This window comes from Rattus norvegicus, chromosome 5 (assembly GCF_021556685.1).
Source record: "Rattus norvegicus strain SHRSP/BbbUtx chromosome 5, alternate assembly SHRSP_T2T, whole genome shotgun sequence".
NCBI lineage: Eukaryota > Metazoa > Chordata > Mammalia > Rodentia > Muridae > Rattus > Rattus norvegicus.
Window position 1 is genome coordinate 67469751 of NC_141538.1, and position 27690 is coordinate 67497440.

At 42.7% G+C, this 27690-nt stretch overlaps 1 long non-coding RNA gene across 1 annotated transcript; it reads right to left on the minus strand.

Annotated features, from left to right (window-relative positions):
• Positions 1-890: 890 nt before the first annotated feature.
• LOC120102873 (uncharacterized) lies at positions 891-27687 on the minus strand. Its single transcript, XR_015620209.1, has 4 exons — positions 26702-27687; positions 26326-26561; positions 10955-11087; positions 891-4325 (listed from the first exon to the last, which is right to left on the minus strand). It is a non-coding gene; the product is annotated as an uncharacterized LOC120102873 (long non-coding RNA).
• Positions 27688-27690: the final 3 nt, after the last annotated feature.

Here is a 27690-nt window from a genome sequence, read left to right on the forward strand (position 1 = left end):
TTCTTAATATTCCAGGGCAATTAATATATGCAGTGGATTTTATATTTAGGCCCAAGAATTAGGCATCGTTCTTTTGAGGATAAACCTTAAAGTATGTAACAAGTTGTTATGTGATTAAATTGTATTAATTAGTATTTTGTGCAAATAATTTTAGCCCCAAATTTAAGCCTCAGAAAAGAGAAATGAGAGGTAAACAAAATGAAATTTACTAGGTCCACTTTTCATAGACGTCATCTTATTGCCAGGCCGCGAGCCTTACCATGCTCACACCATACTGTGAGCATGTTAACATAGAGCTTACAGATGAGGAATTGGAGTTGCAGAAATCCAAGGCCATGCTCCCTTTCCCCCATCAGGTATGCAAATTGAGGAGTGACATAATACAGTTACAATCCTATCTGATTGGAAAATGATAGTCATGAAGTTTATGCGGGCTGCAGCAATCTTGTTCTTTTAACACAAAAATAAATCTTGGAGCTAAGAAAATCTGTATCAGCAATTGAAAAATAAATTTCATTAAGACAGACAGATTGACAGACAGACAGACTGATAGTTGGTAATAGGTAGATGGTAGATAGATAGGTAGATGATAGGTAGATGATTAGATGATAGGTAGATAAATATGACTGATAAATGCTGACAGATTTGTGCATTCACGCACGCACACACACACACACACACACACACACACACAGAGAGAGAGAGAGAGAGAGAGAGAGAGAGAGAGAGAGAGAGAGAGAGATTCTCCCTCTAAGATTCGGCAAAGCAATTCATACAAAAGGTTGAAGACAAACGCACATAATGAGTCAGTCCTCATAAATTAGCATGAGAAAAAGAAACAATAGCCTCACGGCAAAGTGAAGAAAAAAGCAAAACAACTCAAAATTAGATCAGACAATGCCGATTTTATTCAAACCTTAATTAAATCAAAAGTATTTAGACCTAGTTGTTTATGCTTTTTAAAGTTTACTTTCATTGCAGCTGAAGCTAGAGTAGTCTAAATATGAAGGAGAGATACCATAAAGGCAGGGGTGGGTGAGAGACACCCTTCCTTTGACAGATCTCTCAAAAGTAAGGTTGTAGGGCTCAACCTCAGGTGAGGAGTTTGAGCCATTAATTTTATACATCATTGCCCCAGCAACACAAAGCGAGTGCTCCCTTGAACATACAACAAAGACACGTGCTCCACTATGTTCATAGCAACCTTATTTATAATAGCCAGAAGCTGGAAAGAACCCAGATGCCCTTCAGCAGAGGAATGGATACAGAAAATGTGGTATATCTACACAGTGGAGTACTACTCAGTTATCAAAAGCAATGACTTCATGAAATTCATAGGCAAATGGAATGAACTAGAAATATCATCCTGAGTGAGGTAACCCTTTCCCAGACAAACACACTTGGTATGCACTCATTGATAAGTGGATATTAGACCAAAAGCTTGAATTACCCAAGATGCAATCCACAGACCACAGGAAGCTCAAGAAGAAAGATGACCAAAATGTGGATGCTCCCACTCCTTCTTAAAAGAGAAAAAAAATCCATAGGAGGGGATATGGAAGCAAAGTTTAGAGCAGCAACTGAAGGAACGGCCATTCAGAGCCTGCCCCACATGTGGCCCATATATATACAGCCACCAAAACTAGATAAGATTGATTAAGCTAAAAAATGCATGCTGAAAGGGACTGGATATAGATCTCTCCTGAGAGACACATCCAGAGCATGTCCAATACAGAGGTCAATGCTAGCAGCAAACCACTGAACTGAGAACAGGACCCCCTTTGGAGGAATTAGATGAAGGATTGAAAGAGCTGAAGGGACTTGCAACCCCATAAGAACAACAATGCCAACCAACCAGAGCTTCCAGGGCCTAAACCACTACTGAAAGACTATACATGGATTGACCCAGGGCTCCAACCGCATATGTAGCAGAGAATAGCCTTGTTGGGGTTCCAGTGGAAGAGGAAGCCCTTGGTCCTGCCAAGGTTGGACCCCCAGTGCAGGGGAATGTGGGGGGGGGCAGTAAGGAGGATGTATTGGGGGAACACCCATATGGGGGAGGGAGAGGGGAGGGGATGGGGACTTATGGACAGGAAACTGGGAAAGGGAATAACATTTGAAATGTAAGTAAAGAAATATATCTAATAAAAAAAGAAAGAAATTAAGTTCAGTAAACAATAAACATATCCTAGACTATAGGACATGAAGAAGTAATGAATCACAATAAAAATTTTGTAAAAATATGTTGCTGATAAAAACCCTGTGGCTATCAAATTCTATCAGAGTATTTCTCAGACTTGTTCTAGGAAACCAGACTAAGTTCTTAGGAAGGCACAAGTAAATGAAACAGAGGCATTGTCACTTACCTGGTTCAAGGTCACTCTGATAACTGATTAAAGACAGAATGGTTCTGCAGCATTTACATAGTTACACCTACGCAAGAGAGGTCTATCCAGGAAACTCTCCCTCGCAGGCAAAGCCCTTCTTTACATTTCCATCCCTTCCTTCCCGTTACAGCTACTCATATTCATGCCTGAATCCAACCAGAGTCAATCACTGGGGCTTGTGGAGCCCATGGAATGGAACCTCTTATGTCATTTAGTGTTCATCCCTAGAACCTACTACCCTTCCTTACCACTCATCTGGAAGCAGATAATATTATTTACAATGAAGCAGCAGGCACAGGGCTGAGTGGAAATCCTTACTGAGCTTGCTAGGCCTTTTGCACTCTTACAAACTCTGTTTCCCTTCATTCTAAAGATGATGGAACAGACTCTGTGAAGGACAGTAAGTGACAAGCCTAGAACCGAGAACCAGGGATGGTGGATTTCAAAGCCTATATTCTTTCTTATATGTCACATTGCCCTCTTAAGTATAAGAAAGAGATCTTTCTGCCCAGCACACAGCCCTCCTTCCCTGACCATCCTTAAGCACGCTGATCATGCCACCTAACATATCTTCTCAATCAAATATTAGGCTTTCATCGTTACTCAGTGTCTTAAGTAGCAGCAAAAATAACTCGAAACCACTCAAGCACTGACGAGGTTGATCTGGTCCACGTGACTGGAAGGGACGGAAGGAAGCACGGATTTAGCTTTGCTCAGGACTTCTACGCCATTTCGCTATGGTCCTGGTGGCTGTGCTCTGTGCCAAAGCCTCACAGGTTGTGTACGGTTAGCAGCAGAATATCCACTGCTCGCACTCAGGAAAAGCAAGGTGGTGCTTCAAAGGAACTTCAAACCATTCCGATGATGACAGGAAATGAGTCTCTCAATGACTGTGGGTGACAACTTGCTATTGCTGTCTTAAGTGCAGGTTCTCCATCTTCAGAAGAGTCCTTGAGGGAAACTTACTAGCAAGAAGGAACAAACCAGTCAGGGTGGACCAGTGAGTCTCAGCTGAAGCTATGTATTGGCATCAGTCTCAAGTGACCTCAAGTAAGGATAAACTCCCCAAGACATTGGAATGTGCTGAAGAGCAAAAAGAAATAAACGACTCAAGCTTACTGGGTACCACTCTAAGAATTAGGTGCAACAGCAGCCCCAGCCACCCTACGCTCCTCCAGCTGAAGCAGAATGGATGAGAGGAGCAAAAAATGGGGGTCTCCACGCACACAGCAGCATTTACCTACCTGTTGTTATAGCGTCTTTTGGTTTAGTAGCATTTATTAATTGTACGAAGAAATGGGTTTCATGATGTTTCATACCCATAATATAATTTCACTATCTTCAGTCCCTTCTTATCATATCCTGCTCTGCCTGTCCACATTTCTCTTTCCTCAATCTCCAACCCACTCTTCCTTCCTCCTCCATGCACTATCTCTATCGTTTTCTTTTATCTCTAACTATTATTGTCACATGCATGTAAACACATAAATGTAACCTTCTGAAGCCCCTTACTATTGCATATGCATAGGATATGACCAATAGGGATGATCATTTGGAATTAGATAGCAATAGGCTCATCCCTGAGGAAGATTGATTCTCTCTCTCTCAGCAGTCAATTGCTTTTAGCTCTTCATCTAGGGGTGAAACCCCAAGAGAGTTCCCCCATCTACACTAGCATGTCAACTTATGCTCTCATTGTTCAGGTCTTATTTAGGCAGTCGTGTTGTTGAGATTTCACGAGTGACCTTCTGTGTTCTATGTAGAAGAATCTCTCCACAGATGTTCTGGTCCTCTGGCTTTTCCAATCTTCCTGCTTTCCCTTCCTTCATGCCTTACATACAGGCGGTGTGATATAGATTTATCAACTAGGCCCAGATACCCCGTGGCTAGGTGTTCTCTGCATTTTGATCAGTGGTGGTTTTCTGTAATGGTCTCCATCTGTGGAAAGAGAGAGAGAGAGAGAGAGAGAGAGAGAGAGAGACAGAGAGACAGAGAGACAGAGAGACAGAGAGACAGAGAGACAGAGAGACAGAGAGACAGAGACAGAGAGAGACAAAGAGAGACAGAAAGAGGGGGAGGGAGGGAGAGACAGACAGACAGACAGAGAGACAGAGAGAGAGGGAAGGAGGGAGGAGAGAGAGGGAGACAGAGACACAGAGACACAGAGAGAGAGACAGAGAGACAGAGAGACAGAGAGAGAAGAGAGATCTTGTTTTAGCACTGTAGTCTTCCGTACAGACATTAACTATGTCAGGATTTCTGACCATCTACCTCAGCACTAAGGAAGTACCTGATATCTGGTACTAAACACCTACTGAAATGTTAATGAACAAAGAAACACAGACTCTTCAGGGCCAGCCAGCAAACAAGTTGTATTCTCTTTCAAGTCAGCCAGATATCTTCAGCAGATTAATCTCCCAGACTTTTCCCAGGATGTCCTCTGCCTGGACCTGATAACCAGCCTCTTTGCACTGTGTCTAAGCTCCTCAGCGGTTATCTGTCCTCTTCTTGTCCATCTCATCCCTGAGGATCACCTACACTTACAAGACCTTGTCTTTACTGAATTCATGTCAAATGCATCCAATCTACCAGAGGCTCACTTGTTTTTTATTCTATTTTTTGTTTGCTTCTTTTGCCAGCGTAAAGAGTGATTATATAAAGTAAGCCTATTTTCAATAAAAAATTACACTAATGCTCTCCACAAAATGTCTTAGAAAGTGGCAAAGAGTGTTCTACCCTCCCAATGGCCCAAGGAGACAGATACGACAGTGATCTATAATTTACCAGATAAGAAACTAAGACACAGCAAGACTGTGTAACTTATCTAAACCACTTAGCTGTTTAGGTAGTAGACCCGAGATTTAAGTTATTTGCCTCTAAGACCTAAGCCCTTAACCATAACAACTTTTTCAGAGACAAGCAGGGTAGTCCAAGATTCTGAACCAAGACAGTAGACGGAAGATGAAAAAGGGCCATCCGTGTACTCTCAGAGAGGTGTCACAAAGGAAAGACCAACACTTCCATAGCAACAGCACATGGTAAAAATGAACTCACATTGCCAAACTAAAGGACAAGACAGAAATCTTGTCAGAGCACAGATAGCCTTTCAGAGGTGGGATATTAAGCAAAAGTATTCTTAGGTTCTGAACAGTCACAGTATCTAGATGGCTACTGGATGTGAGGGTAAGCATTATTCTGAGGAAGTCACAAAATCTGAAGGCCGCAGCTCTGGATCCATTGTCTAATCAAGCTGAAGCTCACAGAAAGAAGATTTCAAAAACAGAACCAAGGTCTCGGAGGCCCAGCCCATGTGACACACATCCTCTTGAGAGAGGCCCCTGGATTTCAGAAGTCTAGAAATCTGTGTAGAGAAATGAGGCAAAACACAGCAGGTGACGCCAGCTGGACCCGGCTCTGTTTTATTCATGCCTCATCGCCAGACGGCTGGTTCCCAGGAGGTGGCTAAATCTCACCAGGTTCAGCTGTAACAGGAAACAAATAACTAATTGTGCTGTACCTCAGCTGGGATCCATTCTGGGTGTGGACAAGTGTCTGTGTCTCCAGAGACTGCAGTGAAGTGGAAATCGTGGATTAGCCAGCTTGGTGATCTGAATTGAGTGGAATAATTGAATGATTGCCAAATCTGTGGTAACTAGATGTACTGTGTGAGCCAGGACAGTCCTGAGCCATCTTGGCCATTGTCAAGCACGGCCTCCCCTTGAAAGGTAAGGCGTGCCCCCATTTTCCCCTGGTAACATATTATGTGTCTCTCGAAACTTACTTAAATTTGGTTAAATTCTATGTTTTTCTTTTCATCTGTATTCCACCTAGAGGAGTAACAAGTCTACTCCCTGCTGTGTCAAAGAACACTTTCTTTTATGCGTTTTAAAACTACCTATTTGATTCACCAAGCCCCACCTCCTGTTCTAGTTCAATTCAGAAGCCAGAATTAGAACCATTTCCGACTGCTCCTCTGTCTGCAAGAGTTTATGTTCGGAGGTGAACAGGTGAAGGGAGGGGGTGAAGGGAAGAGAATGAACGGGCTAGTCTCTGCCTCCACATTACCTCTCACATCACAGGGCTGCAGGCAGAACCCAACAGAGCAGAAATCCATCAAAATAGTGTAATTAAAAGGACATATCTCAAACAATGCTCAGGTCCCACAGATTGAGGGGAGGCTCTCGTAAAGGATGTAATTCTCAGCTTGACCTTGAAAGTGCAGTAAAACCCAATAGGGAAAGGAAATTGTAGTCTAAAGGCAAGTGTCTTTTAGAAATAGGATGTGACATGGTCATGGTGGAGTGTTTGCAGAGTTGATGCAAAGACATCTGGTAGTTGGCAGGTCAAGAGACTAAGGACAGACATGAGAACTCATGCCCACAGGGATGAGCAAAGTCACTGGGGCAGCTATGAGATGGCAGGTGACAAGAACTAGGGAAAGAAGGCTGAGGAAGAGGCATGAGAGATACCGTGTTTAAGGAAGAAAACAAAATGAGGTCAGAAATGCAAACAGGAGCAGCACCCAGTGGGCATCGTCTTAGCAGAGAAGACATCTGAAAGCTGGCGTTTAGTAGGATGAGGACTGAGAAACGGCCACGGGATTCGTCTCGGAAGGCCTCACATGGGTGGGTTCAGCGGAGCAGTGAGAGAGAAGCCTGGTTGCGGTTAGGAAGTGAGAGGGGCTCTTTCTTTTTTTAACAAGCAGAGTAAAGGCACAGCTACATCCTAACTAGAAGTCTGGGTAGGGAGGAGACTTTCTGAAAGGTCTCGCCGCTCTTGCAGACGACTTGAGCTCAATTCCAAACTCCAACAACCAACTCGTAATCAGGCTTCCTCCTTCATGCCTGGGATCTTGTGGGGAGGGGTCGTTGGTTGTTTGTGTGTTCATTCTTCTCACGTATACTTAGAGAATTTTTAAAGTTTACTTAACTATTGTTTTTTCCCAGTTTATTCATTATCTCATTATGAGATCACAGTTTCTCCTCCCTCCTCTCCTCACAGTCCTTCCTCCATCCCATCTCCTCTCTCCCCTCAATGCACTCCTCCTCCATATTCCTCAGCAAAAGGCAGGTCCCTCAGGGGTATCAACCAAACATAGCATAATGAGCCACGGTAAGACTAGGCACCTCCTCTCCTATTAAGGCTACACAAGGCAACCCAGGAGGAAAGGGTTCCAAAGGAGGAAAGGGTTCCAAAGAAGGAAAAGGTCCCAAAGGCAAGCAGCAGTGTCAGAGACAGGCCTCATCCCCACTGTTGGGAATCCAACGAGACCAAGCTACACAAATGTAACATATGTGTGGAGGGTCAAGGTCAAACCCATGTGAAAGACCCAAACAGGCTCCCTGGCTGTCCATTTAGTCTCTGTGAGCCCCAGTGAGCTCTGGTTAGTTAATTCTGTGGGTTTTCTTGTGATGTCCTAGACCCCTCTGGTGCCTACAACTCTTCCTCCCTCTCTTTCACAGAATTTTCCCAAGCTCTGACTAAGGGTGGTCTGTGCGTCTCTGCATCCGTTTCCATCAGGTGCTGGATGAAACCTCTCTGATGACCACGGGGCTAGATAATGATCTACGAGTATAACAGAATATCATTGGGAATCACTTCATTGACTTTTTTTTTTGTCTTTTTGTCAGTTTGATTTTCTCCTAGATCTTTGGGCTCTCCAGTCTCTGGTTCCTGTCACTCCAGACAGTGTCAGGGGTGGACCCCTCTCCATGCTGGACCAGTCATTGGTTGGCCACTCCAACAATTTCTGTGTCCCCTTTGCCCCTGGCACATCTTGCAGGCAGGACAAATTATAAGTTGAAAGTTTTGTGGCTGAGTTGGTGCACCAATCCCTCCAGTGGAGGTCTGGCCTGGTTACAAGACATGTACAGAGAGCTTTTAAACATGTTATTTAAATATTTATTAAGGTATGCTTTTTGAATATTTTTATTTACATTTCAAATGTTATTCCCTTTCCCAGTTTTCCATCCATAAGCTCCCTATCCCCTCCTCCTCCCACTTCTTCTACAAGGGTGTTCCCCTCCCCAACCGTCCCCCTGAAGTGTGTTTTTAAATGAATGACATCGTTTGGCAGTTACATACTTGTGTGCAATGCACAGTGACTACTCTTTTACCTCATTCCTCGCTTGTCTATCCCTACCCTCTTCTCCACAAATCTCCCTCTCTCACAGTCTATGTGTTTGGTGGCCCGAAGTTTAACCGGGGCCATCTGTGTGATGGTTTTGGAGCTGTACATCCCAAATCAACACTGACAGAGCAGAAATAAGGAAACCTCAAAGAGACTGGAGATCTCCTGACACAGTGAGGACAGAGACTGACCCTTAGGGAAGGTAATGAGGTTGACTCTTCCGAACCCTTCTGCTTCGGGCATTCCCCTGACGACCTTTCAACCTAATGTTCATAATGTTAGATACTTATTCTAAAGGGAAACTCCAAAACTGCATACATGATATATTGTTTATAATGCATGGTTAGGAGATAGTGTCATGAGTTCAGTCACCTCAGGAACAAGTTCCACCTTGCCGGCAGCATCAAAACTGAGTTCAAGTTCCCAAGCCTCCGAACCCAACCCCTATCCTGCTTCTTCAGATGTTGTATGTTTGTCTGTTAACCAGTAAAGGCCGTAAAGAGGGAAGTGTTAGGTTCTTTGCTTAACCCCTTGTATCAAAATATGATTGGTCAACGTAACATTCCACCCACTGCCCACTGCTATCCTCTGAGAACCCGGGCAAATAGGTTCCGTGGGTCTCTGGTCTGGCGGGAAATGGCCAAAGGAACACAGCTCTCAGAAGGGAAACCCATGCAGGGTTCCAGGTCTTGCCTGCTATCGTGGCAGCACCAATCCCAGCAGCACGGGCAGTGGTAGCAGCAGGCAAGTGGGTCCAAGGTAGGGCAACGAATGATTCAGGAAAGGAAACTCTTCCCCCAAAGTGTTACAGTTCAGTAAAACAGCCACTCTCTGATGGTTCTTAATGAAATAACTCATGTACTTTATTCCATGTACACAAGAACTTTATAAACATTGAGAAGTTTGGATTGAGGATGGGATCCAGGGGTAGATGCCTCCCATTGGCTTAGTTTGAGATAAGTGATGCTCTTCGCATGGGGAAGGAATTCAGGTGTTTTCCCTATGTGACTGATCTACTTGGTTCTCTCAGTACAGTGTCAAGGTTACTGTTCCAGACCAGGCAGAGTTAGTTAGACATGGAGTTGGCCCCACACCTACAGTTCTCAATTCTGAGTTTCACTGTTGGAGTCCCTCAACCTTACCTGTTCTGCCTAGTGGCACAGTTCACTTGACCCACACGTGCTTCGTGTTTCTGTCATATATAAATGTTGTACATTCTCTCCTCAAGGCAGATCCTGAACAGGCTGCCTCCCTGAGTGCTCAGAGAATAAGGCTCTCTCCGTTTACAAGCTTCAGTATCTGAAGTGAGTTTTCTTAGCTTCCACCCGAACCCAACAGTGTAGTATAATAGATAATGAAAATTACCACTAGAAGGGGGAGGGGCGATGGGATAGGGTGTTTATGGACTGGAAACTGGGAAAGAGGATAACATTTGAAATGTAAATAAAAAAATCCAGTAAAAAAATAAATAATAAAGAAAAATTACCACTGATTTAAGGACATTATGGGACAACATGGAAAGTAGCACAGCTGTTGCTAAGGTGGGTGGCTGATGCGAGGTTGGACCCCCAGGAAAAGCTGGCCTGAGAAGAGACTGATCCTGACACTTGGAGAATGGCGCTTGTGTGAAGAAAGCTTCCTCCCACTGTGGGCTCAGCATCTATAGGTTTCTATTGTGGATGCTGTTTTAGGCATGTGTTTGATTTAAACACAGTGCTTCCTGTTAAGGAGAGCACACACATATACAAAAAAAAATGCTCACATGATCATGTACATATAGAGACATACGAAATGCTCACATGCTCATATGCATGCAACACTGTACATGATCTTGACACATAAGTTCATTATGACAAAAATGGATGATTTTTTTTTTTAAGTTACGAAGACCGGGTCTGATTCCTCCACCAACCTACCATGTGTTCAACTTTATTCTACATTTCAAGAAACCCAATGCTTAACTTGATGTAAGCAAACAAAACGGCCATCTGCCTGTTGCCAACAGTTACACTTTAAAACTTCCTTTAAATTTTTAAATAAAAATAGTTATCATCCAGTATAATATTCCTAAGGTTTTTCTAATCTACCCCCATGGCAACTGCTATTGCTGTGTTAGTCTATGAGATTCAGAAGTTTACCACCAGGTATCGTGAAGCAGTTTATACATAGAAATTACTCATTAGCTAAGTGATTGTCTGCGGGTCTGTCAGGTTCAGGCCTGTTTGGGAGTGAGCTGACAGTTTTTATTGCTTGGTTCCTGAAGGTTTGGCTTCTCTTTCTCCCTTCCAGATAATTCTATTACTGTTTTCCTAGAAAGTTATTTATCTTATGCAGATGTTTTAAAACTTTATGTGGCATGCGTCAGCAATTGTTTTAATAACCTCATATCTGATTTTCATTTCCTCAAATACACTCCCCAAAATTTTTAAATCCTTACCATTTCTTAGAAGAAAACTCTTTAGTTTGTCATGTGGTTCCTCAATTTGTCCATTTTATAACTTATTGGTACTGTTTTGCCAATTCTAAATTTTCTGAAGCATGAATGATCTGTCAAAGGACCTTGGCGTGGCCTGCAAGAGAAGTAAATTCAGACACAGTTGTGTCAGTATACGTTGTATAATTGGAGCTGTGCGTGGAAGGCTAGGCTGTTCTAATTGTTACCTCAAGTACACCATTTATCAAGGTAAGGTTAAATTTAAGCTTAAAATTATTTCTGCATTTTCATTTAAAGAGTGATCCAAAGGATGGCCTTGTTGGATACCAATGGAAGGAGAAGCCCTTGGTCCTGCCAAGGTTGGACCTCCCCCCCCCCCACCAGTGTAGGGGAATGTCTGGGGGTTGGGTGGGGAGGGGGGTAGATGGGGAGGGGAACACTCTTATAGAAGAAGGGGAGGGTGATGTCCCACATAGGGGACTTACGTCCGGGAAACCGGGAAAGGGAATAACATTTGAAATATAAATTTTAAAAAATCCAATAAAAGAAAAATAGAATGATCCAAAGTATAATATTTTATATATGCTTTGTGTCTCTAGACAATCTTATGTCCATGTGAAATGAACAGGTAAATGTAGCAGAATTGACAAGAGGCAGCAGAGTTTCAATTTTGTGGAGCTGTTTCCTCACAGTTGAAGCTTCCCTGAGGGAGAGAGAGAAAGACATACACACACACACACACACACACACACAGACACACACACACACACACAATTATAAGACTCAGTAGAATGGCAAAACCTACTCGTGAGGCTCCCTTGGCTTCTGCAAAGGGTGAATAGCTGCTGGAAAGGCTGTCTGGTAGAGTACGTGCTTGTGAGTTATTCCCAAGAGGGACTTTCCACTGATATGGCTTTCCATGCCCCTGTAAGTCACAACTTACTCATGCCTCTGGCAAAGCTCCACATGTGGGGTACAATCAAAAGCAGTGTATGGTGACAGTTACATGGCCCCTCTTATGGGTAATGATACATCCAACTGAGGCTGTGGTGTGCTCAGAACAAACTTGCTCATGTGAGGGAGAAATTACATCAGCAAAAATCAAACAAACACACGGCTGTTAGGGGAGATGGCATGCAATTTGGAGGCCAATACCCTCTATATTAGCCTCTAAATTAGCAAGAAGACTGGAGTAAAGGACATGAGTAGCAGGTAATGGCTTGTCATTTCTTAGAGCAGGTGGGCCACAATGCGAAGAGAATACAAATTTGACCTGTGTTAGACCTTCCTAACATCCAAAAACCTGGAATCCCTGGTAAGAATTTGGCAGAGAAAAGTGAGAGAGCGGAGTGGAAGTGGTGGGCACACCCCACAGTCAACTATTAATACATAGGAAAAAGGAAACCCATGAGTCAACATGAAGACTGGGACCTTGATAATGGCCCAACACAGGCAAGTATTACAATTTGTGGAAAATTTGCTTCTGAGCTACATGAGTTTTAAACAAGAAGCCAAAAAGACCCTCTCACTCAGGAGTCTGTAGGACATGGTGGGAAAGAGGGGCTCATTTTAAGAACTGTGTAAGGAAAGAAACTGAATAATGTTCCATTCCTCCTTGAGAAAAAGGCAACATAATATAAGACAATAAGAAGAAAAATTAAGCTGGGCATAGTGGCATATGCCTTTAATCCCAGCACTTGGGAGGATTGGCAATATTATCTAGGTACATGGCAGACAAGGGACCACATTTGCTTCTCAGTGTATGGGACTAGAGAAGATTGTGTTCCCACAACACAAGGACTGCGTTCATTCAGCAGGGATCTTGGAGCTGGTGTGGTGCTTTGGTTGTTTTGCTGTGCCTCCTGGCAAGACACAATCTTCCTAAGATAAAAGGTTGTTAAATATCAGTGACTCAGATGGACATAAAAATTACTTCGTAAGGTAATAAATCACTCAGGAGGGACGGAATAAAACCAGGAAATTAGACAAGGCGTCCTGTCTGGGTTACTCAGAAGCAATGTGTCAAGAGTTGTAGTAAGCTGTAATTCTTAGTGGGAAAAACTGACAAGAGACCAAATCCCTTGCTTATGAATCCCTGGAAGGCCTTAAAGTCTGAAAACCAGCTCACTAAAGTCATGAACAACAGAAGGGTCTGGGTGAAAATAAATCCTGTCTCAGGGTACACAATCATCCTCACAGAGTACGCCTTGCACAGTTATCAACTCAAAGGGAGCACCTTAGGCTGGAGATCGCTCCCCTAGCCCAAGGCATTTCGCAGTCAATCTAGGTCCTGTCAGATTCAGGGTACCAGTTCAAGAAGTAGGTATGCCAGGTGTAAGTGTAGCCCTATTTCCCTGGGTTGACCAGATGACTCATGGAGAATGACTGTGGACTATGTGGAGGATTGAATGAAGGAGTTTCACCCATCCACACTCACCTTGCTCTTTCGGCAGAACAGGTAGTACACATGATGAGATATTTTCATGTTATATTGGGCCTCATTAACATCTTTCTCTTTTTATAATTATTTTTTCCATTTTTTAAAATTGGGCATTTCTTATTTACATTTCAAATATTAATCCCTTTCCTGGTTTCCTGTCCATCAGCCCCCTAACCCCTCTCCCTCCCCTTCTGTAAGGGTGCTCCCCTCCCCACCCACCCACCCTTACCACCCCCCCACGTTTCTTATTCCCCCCTCTGCTGAGTGATGAGACCACTTGGTATTTGCTTAGAATGAATGAAAGGCGACCTTCACAGTCCTACTATTTGTCATGGGATAGAGTTGAGGACCTTTTGTGTTATCCTGTTTTCCACCTTTAAAAAGATTCCATCGAATAACACTAGCTCTTGATTGTCTTACAGATTTGCAAAGGCAGCTAGGAGGATAGCAGAAGCTAAAGTTACTGAGTTGGAATGAAGCCACCCTGTGTGGGTGTAAAAAAAAAAAAAAAACATTTAAAGGACCTGTGAGATTGTTAGATATAAATCCCAGTACTCAATAAGCTATTTTTCTGAGTTGATAGCCAGGAAGGTCCCACATAGGAACCAAACCCCTGCCACTGACATTGGTTTGCACATTAGAATAAAACTGTATAATGCTATCACCGAAGTCACTTTAAATTCAGTTGAAAGACAAATAGAAATCAAGCTAGGACTGTGGGGTTTTTTTTTCCCTACTGACTGGCATCCATACTGCCAGAAGGTATTATGTGGGCTTCTATGGGAGAATCATCAGCAATAGTCCAGTTATCAGCATGAAAAGCCAAGACGTGCCTGATTGTGCAATAGTGGCACAGTTATTTTAGGGTACAACCAACTACTCTCTGATTGCAGTTAAGGTTCTACAGAGAGAACGTGTGTTCTGTAGTGTAAGTCAAGGCAAAATGCTGTGGCAAGGATAGGCATAGACCCCACGGAGGAGGCTGTCCCTGTCCTTTTATTAAATGGATATGATGTATCTAGGAAACTGCCTTCTAAACATCTGTGTTTATAGGTATATGCTTCTGTTATTGGCTAAAGAGGCTTTATATTGTAGTGTGTAGCATTGCAGAGACTTATCACCAGTCAAACTGGCTAGAACAGGTTCCTGGTGATCTGGCATAGAATGCTCGGCCCCAAATGGAATAAAATAATCACATCTATACCACCCACTGTAGGAAACACTATAGCAGAAGTGGAAGGAATATAAGAGACAGAAGAGATTAGAACATTACCTCGTGGAGGGAAGCAAGGCTTCATGAAATTATAAGAATCAGAATGCTTACGAGAGGTCCCTCCCCAAGGCTAAATAAGCAGGAAACAACCACTGAAGGAGAGGAGACTCTTCGGGGGAGACGCATGCGTATAAGTTACTCCTGAATCATGCATCATTTGAAAGGCTTCGCTTGTGCTAGGATGGACTGTTTCACCAACTGCCAACCATGTTGTGGGAGAGTAATACAGCTGCTCAAGAGCCACCCACACTCCTGTAAGTAACCCTTCACCTATGCCGCAAGTAAGGCTATTAACTTAGTGGATCACCGTGCTCTTCTTGGATAGAGTTATTCTTATGATCTGCCATTGCCCTCGCTATCTGGGATGAATGGAAATAGAGTCTGCAGGAAATGTCATTTAACAGCTTGCTGGGAATGGCTGAATTTTTTTTTTAAGTTTTAATCTTGCTATGTACTTTAACGATAGAAAAATATTAACTTGTCTCAGTAGCAAAAGCAAATAAAATACCTTTCATACGCTTTCAAATTAAGTCATAGTTCGAAGATGAGCAGTGGTTTTGGTCAGGGGGAATAATGTGAAACAAAAAACAAAAAAAAAAACAAAAAAACAGTGTGTCACCATATGCTACTCAAATTGGTAATTATAAAAGTTTACATGCAGAAAGCTCTCCAAACTTTAAGTAAAGCCCACGATTGTTTAAAAAAAAAAAAGGCAATGCTATTGTAGAACAGAGTAATATGTAACTGTGTTAATGGACACACACTAAACTAACTTTATCTATGCGTTAGAGATGGGAAGCTGGCTTTATTTTTTTATCATTTATTTTATGTGTATATGTGAGTCTTGAATTTTCGTATGTACATGTAGGTATGTGTAGAGGCCAGAGGGTGTTAGATCGCCTAGAGTTGTACTTACAAGTGGTTGTGAGCCACCTGATGTGGGTGCTGGGAACCAAGCCCCAGTCCCCTGGAAGAGCAGAGGTCCGGCGCCATCTCTACAATATTGTAAGTTGATTTCAGGCCTAAGTGTATGGGTTAGTTTTATGTTGCTTTGACACAAGCTATTGTCGTCTGAGAGGAAGGAAACACGGTTAAGGAAATACCACCATAAGATCTGCCCGCAGTCAACACTGTAAGGCATTTTTTTCAATTAGTGATTGATGGGTGAGGGCCTAGTCCATTGTGGGTGGGGTCACCCCTGGGCTGGTGGTCCAGGTTCTATAAGAAAGCAGGTTGATCAAGCCATGAAGAGCAAGCCAGCAAGCAGCATCCCTCCCAGGCCTCTGCATCAGCATCTGCCTTCAGGTTCCTTGGCTATTTAGGTTTCCGTCCTGACTCCCTTCAGTAATTAAAGTGATATGGAAGTGTGAGCCTACTCGACCCTTCTCTCCCCAAGGTGCTTTCCTCAAGTTGTTTCACGATAGCCATGATAATCCTGATTAAGACACACGATGTACTCAAGCCATATAGGGAGATTGGTTGATTTCTGTATAGTAGTGAATGGTAAACTATATTTTATAAAAATACAGCACAAACTAAATATACTAAACCAATTATGTTTTTACATGATCATAGGAACAAAAATATCTGGCAAAAAAAAAAAAGAAAGAAAGTAGCCCTCTCGCTACATTGAGTACTGAAAATGTGCCTAAGAGAAATTTAAAAAAGAAATAAAAAGACACAAATAAAATTTGTGTTTGTTGTTTGGAAACCGCAACAGTGCTAAATTTTCAATTCTCTCCAAAATGATAGAAAGATTTAGAGTTCTGTCAAGTAAGACCAAGTGGACTCTTTTTTTAATCCAACAATTCAAGCTGGTTCTAAAACGTATGCAGGACCACAGCAATCGAAAGTATCTGATGGTTGAAACAGTAGAACACAGTCTAAAGAAAAGACAACGACTGCTACCAAAACTTACTGTGGAGTTGAGTGTGGTGACACACGTGTGCCCTTAACCCTCAGGCTGAGGCGGGCAACTGTGGGAAGTTCAGGCCAATATGAGTACAGGCAAAAAAAATGCCAATAATGAAAGGTAGGAAGAAGAAAGGAAGGAAGGAAGGAACGAACGAACGAACGAAGGAAGGAAGGAACGAACAAGGGAGGGAGGGAGGGAGGAAGGAAGGAAGGAAGGAAGGGAGGGAGGGAGGAAGGAAGGAAGGAACGAAGGAACGAATGAAAGAAGGAAGGAACGAACGAGGGAGGGAGGGAGGAAGGGAGGGAGGAAGGAAGGAAGGGAGGAAGGAAGGTAGGAAGGAAGGGAGGGAGGAAGGAAGGAAGGGAGGAAGGAAGGAACGAACGAACGAAAGAAGGAAGGAACGAACGAACAAAAGAAGGAAGGAACGAACGAGGGAGGGAGGGAGGGAGGAAGGAAGGGAGGGAGGGAGGGAGGGAGGGAGGAAGGAAGGAAGGAACGAACGAAGGAAGGAACGAACGAGGGAGGGAGGGAGGGAGGAAGGAAGGAAGGAAGGGAGGGAGGGAGGAAGGAAGGAAGGAAGGAAGGAACGAACGAACGAAAGAAGGAAAGAACGAACGAGGGAGGGAGGGAGGAAGGGAGGGAGGGAGGGAGGGAGGAAGGAAGGAAGGAAGGAAGGAAGGAAGGAAGGAAGGAAGGAAGGGAGGAAGGAAGGAAGGCAGACTTACCATAAGCTCAACAGTACCTAAAGTAAAAAGATCAATTAGTCAAAGGCACCCACAAATACCTACTATGGCCAAAGGCAACAATATGCCCAGATCACTGGAGGAAGAAAAAAATCATCACAATGAGTAGAATAATAAAAATTACGTAACTGTAATAAACACATTGGATTTCAAACCGTACCTCATGCAAAACTAAATTAAAAATGATCATACAATGTCCCTAATGTCAACATTGTTATAACTTCTAGAATAAATCACAGGAGAATATTCTCATAGCTTTAGCATAGGTAGAAAAGCAGGTCTTTGAGGTGGCTCAGTTAATGATGGGCTTGCTGGACAAGCAGGAGGGCCTGAGCCTGGGTCCCTGGCGTCCGGTCCGTGTAAGTAGCAGCTGTGGAGGTGCCTGCCTGCAACCCTACTGCTGGGAGGTGGAGACAGCAGGAGCCCTGGAGCTTGCGGGCCAGACAGGCTAAGGGAGTGAATGCTCCAGCTTCTGAGGGAGGTGCTGCTTCTAGAGATAAGGTGGAAAGTGATTGTCGGAGCCATCCACTACCAATCTCTGCCCTCCATATGTCTGCACATACGCACGTGAACATATAAACATATATATACATATATACATGCACGGAAACACGTACATAAGAGCACTGATTACAGAGTGTCACTAAACTTGACTTTAAACAAAATGTAAGATTGTCAAATGATAACATTGAATGGAAAAGGATAAGCCATAGACAGGAAAACAGCATTTGCAGCACACGTCTGAACGTATTTACAATACACATACATCCGCCTATAAATCAGAAATTAAATAAATAAACATTGAGACTTGATATATGAACAGCTAATAAGCACATGGAAAAGCGCCCAGTCTCATTAGTCCTTAGAGAAATGTAAATGGGATCTGAGATGGGATGCTGTATCTTACTCATTAGAATGGAAAAGGGAAAAAAAAAAAAAAAAACACTTTAAAGCAAATGGCAAATGCTGGCAAAGACCCGAAGCAGCTAAACCTCTCATCACAGCTGGTGTAATTTACCAATTCATTTCGAATACTATGTCCATGTTTAATAAAGTTAAATCCATTCTTCAAATTCATACTTTGCTAAAATGAATCAAATTCCACTTGATATTTTATTGCTCGCGTAGTGCACCTCAATGCAAATGATTTTCAAGTAATCCTTAACTGAATCTTCGTAATGAAAAAGGGCAGGATTTCAGAAAATTTGGAAACACTGGACAAGAAGGATGCTGTCTAAGGCATACTCACAGTTTCTTGTTTAGCACAAGAACGACTTTTGAATTTTTTCCCCTTAATTCTAAGGTGTGTTTTGTTTTTTGTTTTTTTTTTTTTAACTGAAATGCAGTTGTTGATCTCTATCTAATATGTTGTGGTCAAAATGAAATTTATAAAATTCCTGCTACACGTTTATCCAACATTTTGTTCTTTCGTAGTTAAGGAGTACACTGGCGAGGCAGAGGTGGGTGGGTTTTTGTGAGTTCAAACACCAGCTCTCTCTACATAGCAAGCCCCGAGCCAGCTGGGGCTGCGTGGTGATCCCCTCTCTCACAAAAAGACACAGAGCACAGCAAACCAAAGAGTAAAGGAGAGAGATATGTAAAGCCACAACTAACATTTTTTAAAGTCTAAAATGGTCACATATATATTTAAATAAAAATGAATAAAAGTTAGCAATATTATATATTTGTATAGAAAATACAATAGGTTCCTTTCTTAATGAAGCTTTCAACACAATCTATAAAAGACTCATTTTAATTTAAAATTTGAGCAACTTTATACTACACGCCTCAAGTAAGTGTTATTGTTCTGCCTAAGTATGTTTGGATTTATATCCCTTATTAAAATAAAAGTTAATCGTTTTCCTTTTAAACTCCTTCTACCGCTTTAGTTATATTCCCTACAAACAGAACTTAGTTGAATTTTCATATAAATAAAAAACTCCGATGGTTCTCATCTTGTAAAACATATCTTGCTGTGGCTGGAGAGATGGCTCAGTTAAAAGGACCTGCTGTTCCTCCAGAGGCTCCAAACTTACTTCCAGCAGCTGTATTGCAGACCATTTACTTCAGCTCCAGGAGACCTGATGCCCTCTTTTGGCCTCTGTTGGTACCAATACATGTGGTATACACACACACACACACACACACACACACACACACACACTCACACACACTCACACACACTCACACACACTCACACACACACTCACACACACTCACACACACACTCACACACACTCACACACACACTCACACATACACTCACACACACACTCACACACACTCACACACTCACACACACATACTCACACACTCACACACACACATTCACACACTCACACACTCACACACTCACACACACACTCACACACTCTCACACACACATACTCACACACTCACACACTCACACACTCACACACACTCACTCACACACACTCACACATACACTCACACACACTCACACACACACTCACACACACTCACACACTCACACACTCACACATACACTCACACACACACTCACACATACACTCACACACACTCACACACTCACACACATACACTCACACACACACTCACACCACTCACACACACTCACACACACACTCACACACTCTCACACACACATACTCACACACTCACACACTCACACACACTCACTCACACACACTCACACATACACTCACACACACTCACACACACACTCACACACACTCACACACTCACACACTCACACATACACTCACACACACACTCACACATACACTCACACACACTCACACACTCACACACATACACTCACACACACACTCACACCACTCACACACACTCACACACACACTCACACACACATTCACACACTCACACACTCACACACACACTCACACACTCACACACACATTCACACACACTCACACACTCACACACACACATACTCACACACTCACACACTCACACACACACTCACACACACACTCACACATACACTCACACACACACTCACACACACTCACACACACTCACACACACTCACACACATACTCACACACACTCACACACACACTCACACACTCACACACACTCACCCACTCTCTCATACACACAAACACACACACACACACACACATACACGCACGCATGCAAAACACTAAACATTAACGGAAGTCTTTAAAATGCAGTTTTTCTGAGTTTAATAACCCCAACTTACTCTTTCAGATCTTCTTAATCTTTCCTGTTTGATTCCTGGCAAAATGGATTTTTTTTTCATTTGTTTTCAAATTCTATCTTTTCGATTTCAGTTTAAAAAAAAAAAAAGGCCAGGACTTTTTTCTGGATATAGATTTGGGTACACCCCCATTTTAATTGGCCTCAACTCTGAGGGCAATCCGTGCACTGCACAAAGTCTCTCATTCATTGCTTTCTTTCCTGAAAATCATTTTCAAGGACGATGCTCATCGCCGAGTCCTTGGGTGTCTGAGATGCCCTTCTGTTATTTTGCAATTTAAAGACGACTAGGCTGGGTATAAAAGCAGCAACTTACAACTTTGGTTCTCAAAACTTTGCATACAATACATCACTTTCTTCTAAATTTAAACCTTTCGAGTAAAAGCCAGAGAATAGCCAGATTTTTGTTATATTTTTAGGTACTCTGTTTCTTTTGCTTAAATACTTATAAAAGATTTTTCTTATGGTTGTGAATTAAAACTGTTGCCAGGATACATCATCATGTGTGCCTTTGTTCATTGATTTGTCTGGAACACAATGATTTTTTTCAATCTGGGTCTTACTTCTGTTCATAAATTTTTTTTCCTGTTACTTCAATTGTGTTTCTTCTATTTGCTTTAGTATTTTCTCCAAGGGAACCAGTCATATATATATGTGTGTGTGTATATTCAGAGAATGACTAAGTATATGTATATATATATATGTATGTATGATATATATGTGTGTATGTATATTCAGAGAATGACTAAGTATATGTATATATATATATGTATGTATGTATGATATATGTGTGTGTGTGTGTGTGTGTGTGTGTGTGTGTAGATATATTCTCTTTTGTCTTCTCCAGGGAAATCAAATCATGCTAGAACTCTCTGGTGGAGCTGTGGCTCCCTTGGCTCTCTGCTGTGCCGCTCCTATGTCATATAGCTCTTCTGGTGTGTCCCGGTCATACTCCACATACACTGATTTCCTGATGCTGTGGATCTGCAATTCACGTAAAACCCACGGTTTCCAGAGTGTGTCGTCATTGAGGTTTCTCTCTCTCTGTTTTCGTTTCCAACCCAACAGAAGAGCTTCACCTGTGGGTGTGAGGGTTCACTGGAACTCCAGGGGACCACAGCTGACCCACCGTCTGAGCCTTTGCTGAAATCTTTTATTTTCCTGGATATAGACTAATATGACAGTATTCTCAGCCTCGCAAATCAGTCCGCATGTGTCCACACACCCAGACTCTCATTTGTACTACTGTCTCCAGGTCTGAAGATGTGTGGAATGGTGGGGACCCAAACCTTCCCTCCCCGTTTCAAAGGGATTCTGTTCCAGATAGTAAAGCTATCCAGTGTGTCACAGAGGAAAACAAAAGACGTGTCTCAACCTTATTATTTGTAATGGCAGAGCTTCTTCCCTTTGAAATTGTGTCGGCCATTATTTTTACTTTTGTTTTTAAAGTACCTATTTTTGCCCTCTGTCTCAACAGCCATTTTAGAGGAAAGTTGAGAACGCTTCATGGGGGGCAGCTAGCCAGACTCCATTTTTAGCTGGAACTCCCATGGCTTACTAATGAATAATTAAAACATGACTGGGGAGGCTGTTCAGCTGCTAAATGAATGCTGGAGATTATTCACTGAGGATGTGGATTCTGGGTACCTCAAAGGGAAAGAGGAGGAATGTTATCTTTCAGGAGAGAAGGAAAATTCCTAACAACTGACTAAGGTTCCTGATAGGAGCGATGATGGAGAAAGGAATTCCTAAAATAAAAGGCTTATGCAGAGAGCTCAAGTTGCTCTCCACCAGGACAGAATTAAGGGTACCCGTCCTGCCCATTCGGGATTAATGTCACCACTTCAGGTCCTCGCCATAACGCAGGCAATAACGTTTTGTAAGAAAGAACAGCATGTGGCGGCCTTGTTAATCTTCGGGATGAAAAGCAGTTGGAAGTTGGCAACACTCATTGGCATGCCTCGGACTGAAAGGAGTTTTTAGTATGACACAGCAGTTTTTAGGGCCGCTCAGAATTAATATGAGATATGTGGCCAAATATAGTGTGGAGCACGGGCAACTGTTGATAGTCAACTAAATGAAGTCAAATGAAAAGTTCAAAACAGTACAGTTTGAGAAAGGGGAGTTTTATATCTACATGAACGGGACATAGGGGGAAAATGCTGCCACACAAGAGGTATCTCTAAAGTTACATTTCTGCCATCACTTAGGAAAATAACTTCCTTAAAGAACCTCAATAGGAAAATGGGTAAATGTGTCAGTCTGAGAGCTGACACACTCCTTCCACCAATGATGAAATACTCTTCACGTTCACTAAGCGAAGGAAGCCCGTCTTCTTCTCAAGGTCAATGTTAAGACCCCACCTTCTGGGAGTGGAGTAGAGTTTGGATTCTACATTGTTGTTACATACTGTCCTCCAAGCCAAACCTTTAGCCGTGTTGATGAGTTCTGCTGTCCCCTCTTGCAAAATGGCCATGCTAGCTGGGCTTATTGACTATTTACATCATTCAGGAGGAATGGAGAGGGTTGCAAAAGCCCCTGCCAGCAAGCAAGCTACCATCTGTAGATTGCAACTCTAGCTTAAGTCTGTGAGTGTGTGTGTGTGTGTGTGCGTGTGTGTGTATATACACACACATGTATGTAGGTATATATTATGTATGTATTAGGGTGTAGAGGTGCTAGGGAGACTACAGAAGTGGGGTTCCATCTGTGTGGCTACTAGAAAGCTGTTATCTTTGTTGGGTTAAAATTTTCCAAGCACAGCTGCGGCAGGGGAGCACCCACAGCCATGTAGGTTACCTCCTCATGGAAGCTCTGTAAGGAGACCCAGTAAAGTCAGTGGTTTCTGGGAGGGAGCTATGCCAGCATCATGCTTCTGTTTGCCATTTGTATCTTAGAAGGGATAGACACTGCTTAGGTCTCCTCTGGGAAAGCATTTTAACAATGAAGGTGCTAAAGAAAAGCTAAAACCTACAGCCTGGTTTAGCTTACTTTCCAAAGTAGGGATCACCGGAAAGCAAAATGGGAACAGGGCCATTGAAAGGGACAAGGGACAGGAAGGAAGGAAGTGGCTTAGATTGAGATACCCTGAAATATTGAAGAAAAGATTTGCTTTGACTCACAGGTCACTATCAGAGTACCCTGGTACTCTGGCAGCTCATAAGAAGGCAATGACTTGTTTGAACTAGTCTGAACTTTCAGTGGGAGGGGCCTTGATGATTCCAGGATAAAATTATTTTAGAACCAAAGGAGAATTTCGAGATTATCCAGTACCCCTGTCACTGGAGGACACTCAGGCTCAGGGAGATTAGTGCTTGCTGTACCCACAATGTTAAATTGGTTACAGAAGTGGAATTATGACCCAAACTCTCCTGATCCTCGCTGAGTTTTTTCCACTACACCAACCTTCTTGAGCCTCCTCCTTGGAGTTTCTAAAGGAAACAGCATATGGTGGAGGATCTCTAAACCCTAAGCTCTACGTTTCCCACTCCTTGTTCAAATAATAGAATTTTGGAAACGGTAACTGTCTTTAGCTCATCCTACATGAAACTTTCACATATTATTTCTAAATGGGTAACAAGCGTTCATGAATCCCCTCAGGATGACAGACATCCATATTGGTCAGCTTTCTGAAATATTGAAGAAAAGATTTGCTTTGACTCACAGGCCACAGTCAGTTGGCTCATTGCTTTTGGGCCTGTGGTGACGGACATATCACCATGGGAGCACGTGGCAGAGGAAGACCTCCCATTGCACCAGGAAGTGAAAGAGGGGAAGAAGGGGGGGTGGGTTCAGTCTCCTCTTTGGGGCAAACACAAACTGATCCAGAAGACTGCCTATTAGCCCTATCTCTTTAAGCTTCTGTCACAAGTCAATAGTGCCATAGACTGGAGAGCTGATAAAACCCCAGAGAAGCTCTCTTTGTGGACTTGAAATCAGCTTCGCTGAGACTTACAGTCTTATTTCCAGGAAAGGGTCTTCATCTCTTTTTACTGCCATTTACTGCAGCAATCCTGCTCTGAGAGTCCACACTTGCTGGGCTCTATTCTACCTTCTGGCTATAAACCTGACATTACCCATGCAATCTAATTTGAAAGATGATCCTTAATTACTATTAAATACAACAATGCAAATGTTTAATTACTGGTACATGTAAATACTCAATTACCGTTAGAAACTTTTTTTCTTATTTTAGGGTGTGTGTGTGGTGTGTGTGTGTGTGTTGTGGTGTGTGTGTGTGTGTGGTGTGTATGTATGTGTGTGTCTGTGTCTGTGTGGTGTGTGTGTGTGGTGTGTATGTATGTTAGTGTGTCTGTGTGTGTGTGGTGTGTGTGTGTGTGTGTGGTGGGTGTGTGTGTGTGGTGTGTATGTGTGTGTGTGTCTGTGTGGTGTGTGTGTGGTGTGTGTGTGTGGTGTGTGTGTGTATGTGTGTGTGTATGTGTGTGTGTATGTGTGTGTGTATGTGTGGTGTGTGTGTGTGGTGTGTGTGTGTGGTGTGTGTGTGTGTGTGTGTGTGTGTGTGTTAGTGGGTATAGACAACTGTTTTGTTTTCTCCTTTCATTGTGTGGGGCCCAGGCATCAAACACAGATCACCAGGCTTGGTGGCAAGCACCTTGACCCACTGAGACGGTTACCCCTACAACCTGTGCTTTCTGGGTTTCTGTTTTGTTTTTTATTTGATCACTTGTTCATTCTTGAGATAGGCTCTTGCTATGTAGCCCAGGCTGAATTCATAATGCCTGCCTGGCTTCACCTGTCTCAACCTTCCTGGAGCTGGTGCTACAGGCATGTTCCAAACCCAACTTAGACAACTGTTTTCTAACTGTTACATCATCCATCTTTTTGGACATGGATCTCCAAATCCGTAACCCATTATGCAGAATGTAGCCTCTAGCTCAGAGGTTGGACATTCTTTTGTGAAGGGCCAGGGGGTCAATTATTTAAACTTTTAAGCCTCTCATTGGTGTCACAACCCTTTAACTGTATTTCTGATATGAACTCTGTCATAGAGAATGTGTAAGTGTCACTGTGTTACATAAAAATTGGTTGGATCTGACCCGAAGGCCACAGTTTTCCACCTCTGTTCTGAAAGCTTCATAAATCTCACAGTCTTTCTTTAGTTTGCCCTTTATGTCACCAAAATCTCTGTGTACCTCACTCTGAAGATGGCTGGAAATGGTAGAATAGGGTTAATAAGTACAGGATATCAACCAACTGCTTGGGGTGGTGAGCTTTTTAAGGAGGACAAACATATGCATGAACAGATAAAATGACTCAGCAGTTAAGGATGCTGGGACTAGCAGCAGGAGGCTTCCTCAGGGACGGATGGGTCCTAATGAGTTATCCAACACTAGACGGTCAGTCCCAAAATCCTATCACACAAGTAACACTAAGGGACTGAGAGAGGTACACAAACACACACGCACACACACACACGCACACACACACACACACACACACACGAGAAAGAGGCCATAATATTGAGAAGAAGCAAAGGGGAGTACATGGAGGTGGGGACTGAAGGTAGGGAAAAGGGGATATTATTTTTGTAATTATTTCTATTTTAAATTTTAATTTCTTATAATAGTGCTTACATGCAGATGCAGATCTGATGATGTAAGTTCAGTCCCTCAAAGGAGAGAATCAAATGCCAAAAGTTGTCTTCACAACCTCCACAGTGTCACGCACAGGGCCCGTAGCTACATGCATGTGCCATATATATATATATATATATATATATATATATATATATACACATATATATATATATGCAGTTACCTTATTGTTAGTTTCAAAGTCCACATTCATCAACACTCTCTTCCTGCTCTTGTGCACTATCACACATGTTGGTTTGCACTGGTTTTGTGTCACCTGGAGTTGCTGATTGCTGAGAATGGAGATGTGACTGGTGTCTTCCTGAGACGCACTGCATAGATCAGCTGTGAGCCTGCAGCCTGCCTTTCTCTCAGCACCTCTCAGCGTTCTTAGAGTAATACTCAAGTCCATTGTCTCCACTAGGGCAAGAGATAAAAGAGTTCCACTCTAAACAATACACAGATCTTATAAACAAACAAACAAACAAACAAACAAACCTAGCATTCTACTCTCACTGAAGAATCCATTGTTTCTCTGTAGACAGTGAATACAAACTCACCTAGGTCAGGCTCTGCCCACAAATAAGAGGTGTTCATTCATTTTTAAATTTCTTGTAAAATATGGAGAGCCAAGGGTTGCCAGTCACTTCAGGGAAAAAAAAACATTTAAAACAGAGACCAATGTAAATGTGCTAAAAGAAACACAAATTAGAATCGATACAAGAAACCTTCCTGCATACATACACACACACACACACACACACACACACACACACACACACACACACGGGGGGGATTAACAGTCTGTGAGGGGAAGGTGTTGAATGCCTGTGCTCATCTCCACAGGAGCCAGTTCCAAGACCTCCCAGATGTCCTTGAAACTACAGGCAGTCACTGAACCTACACATGTGTTCTCTCAAACAAAAATAGTTATAATAAAGTGTAAATTATAAGTGAATGGAATAAGAGGTTACAGTGATATTATAAAACGCAGGTGATATAATATATTGTAATAAAATCATATTAATATCTCCTCTTCCTCCTCTTTCTCCCAGAATACCTTGGACAGACTCAGCCCTCTTGTGATTATGCACGTTAACACAATTCTCTAATGATGAGATGTAGTGAGGAAACTGGCCCTGTGAACATGTTAGGCTGCATGGCAGTTACACGAACAGGAGCATGGTCTGACAACCTGCAGAGCTGCCAAGTGACTAGGAGGTGGGAGCATGCACCATGTAGACACTCAGGACAGCAGATCATTCATGCCCTAGTCAGGAGAGAATGGGGCCATATAAAGCTTTATCATGTGGCTGAGGATGACACAAAATTATAAAACTTTCTACTTATTCTTGTCATCTTGCATTTCCAGACCACAGTTAACCACGAGTAACAAAACCACAAAAGCCGTTCTCTTGGATAAAGGAGACCGTTGAGTCAGACAAGAGAGGAAGAAACAGGACCTGAGGCAAGACCCTAGAACTGAAGAAAATGGATTCCAGGGTACAGTGGCCCACAGAGGTGCACCTGAATGCACGATGCCTCTCCA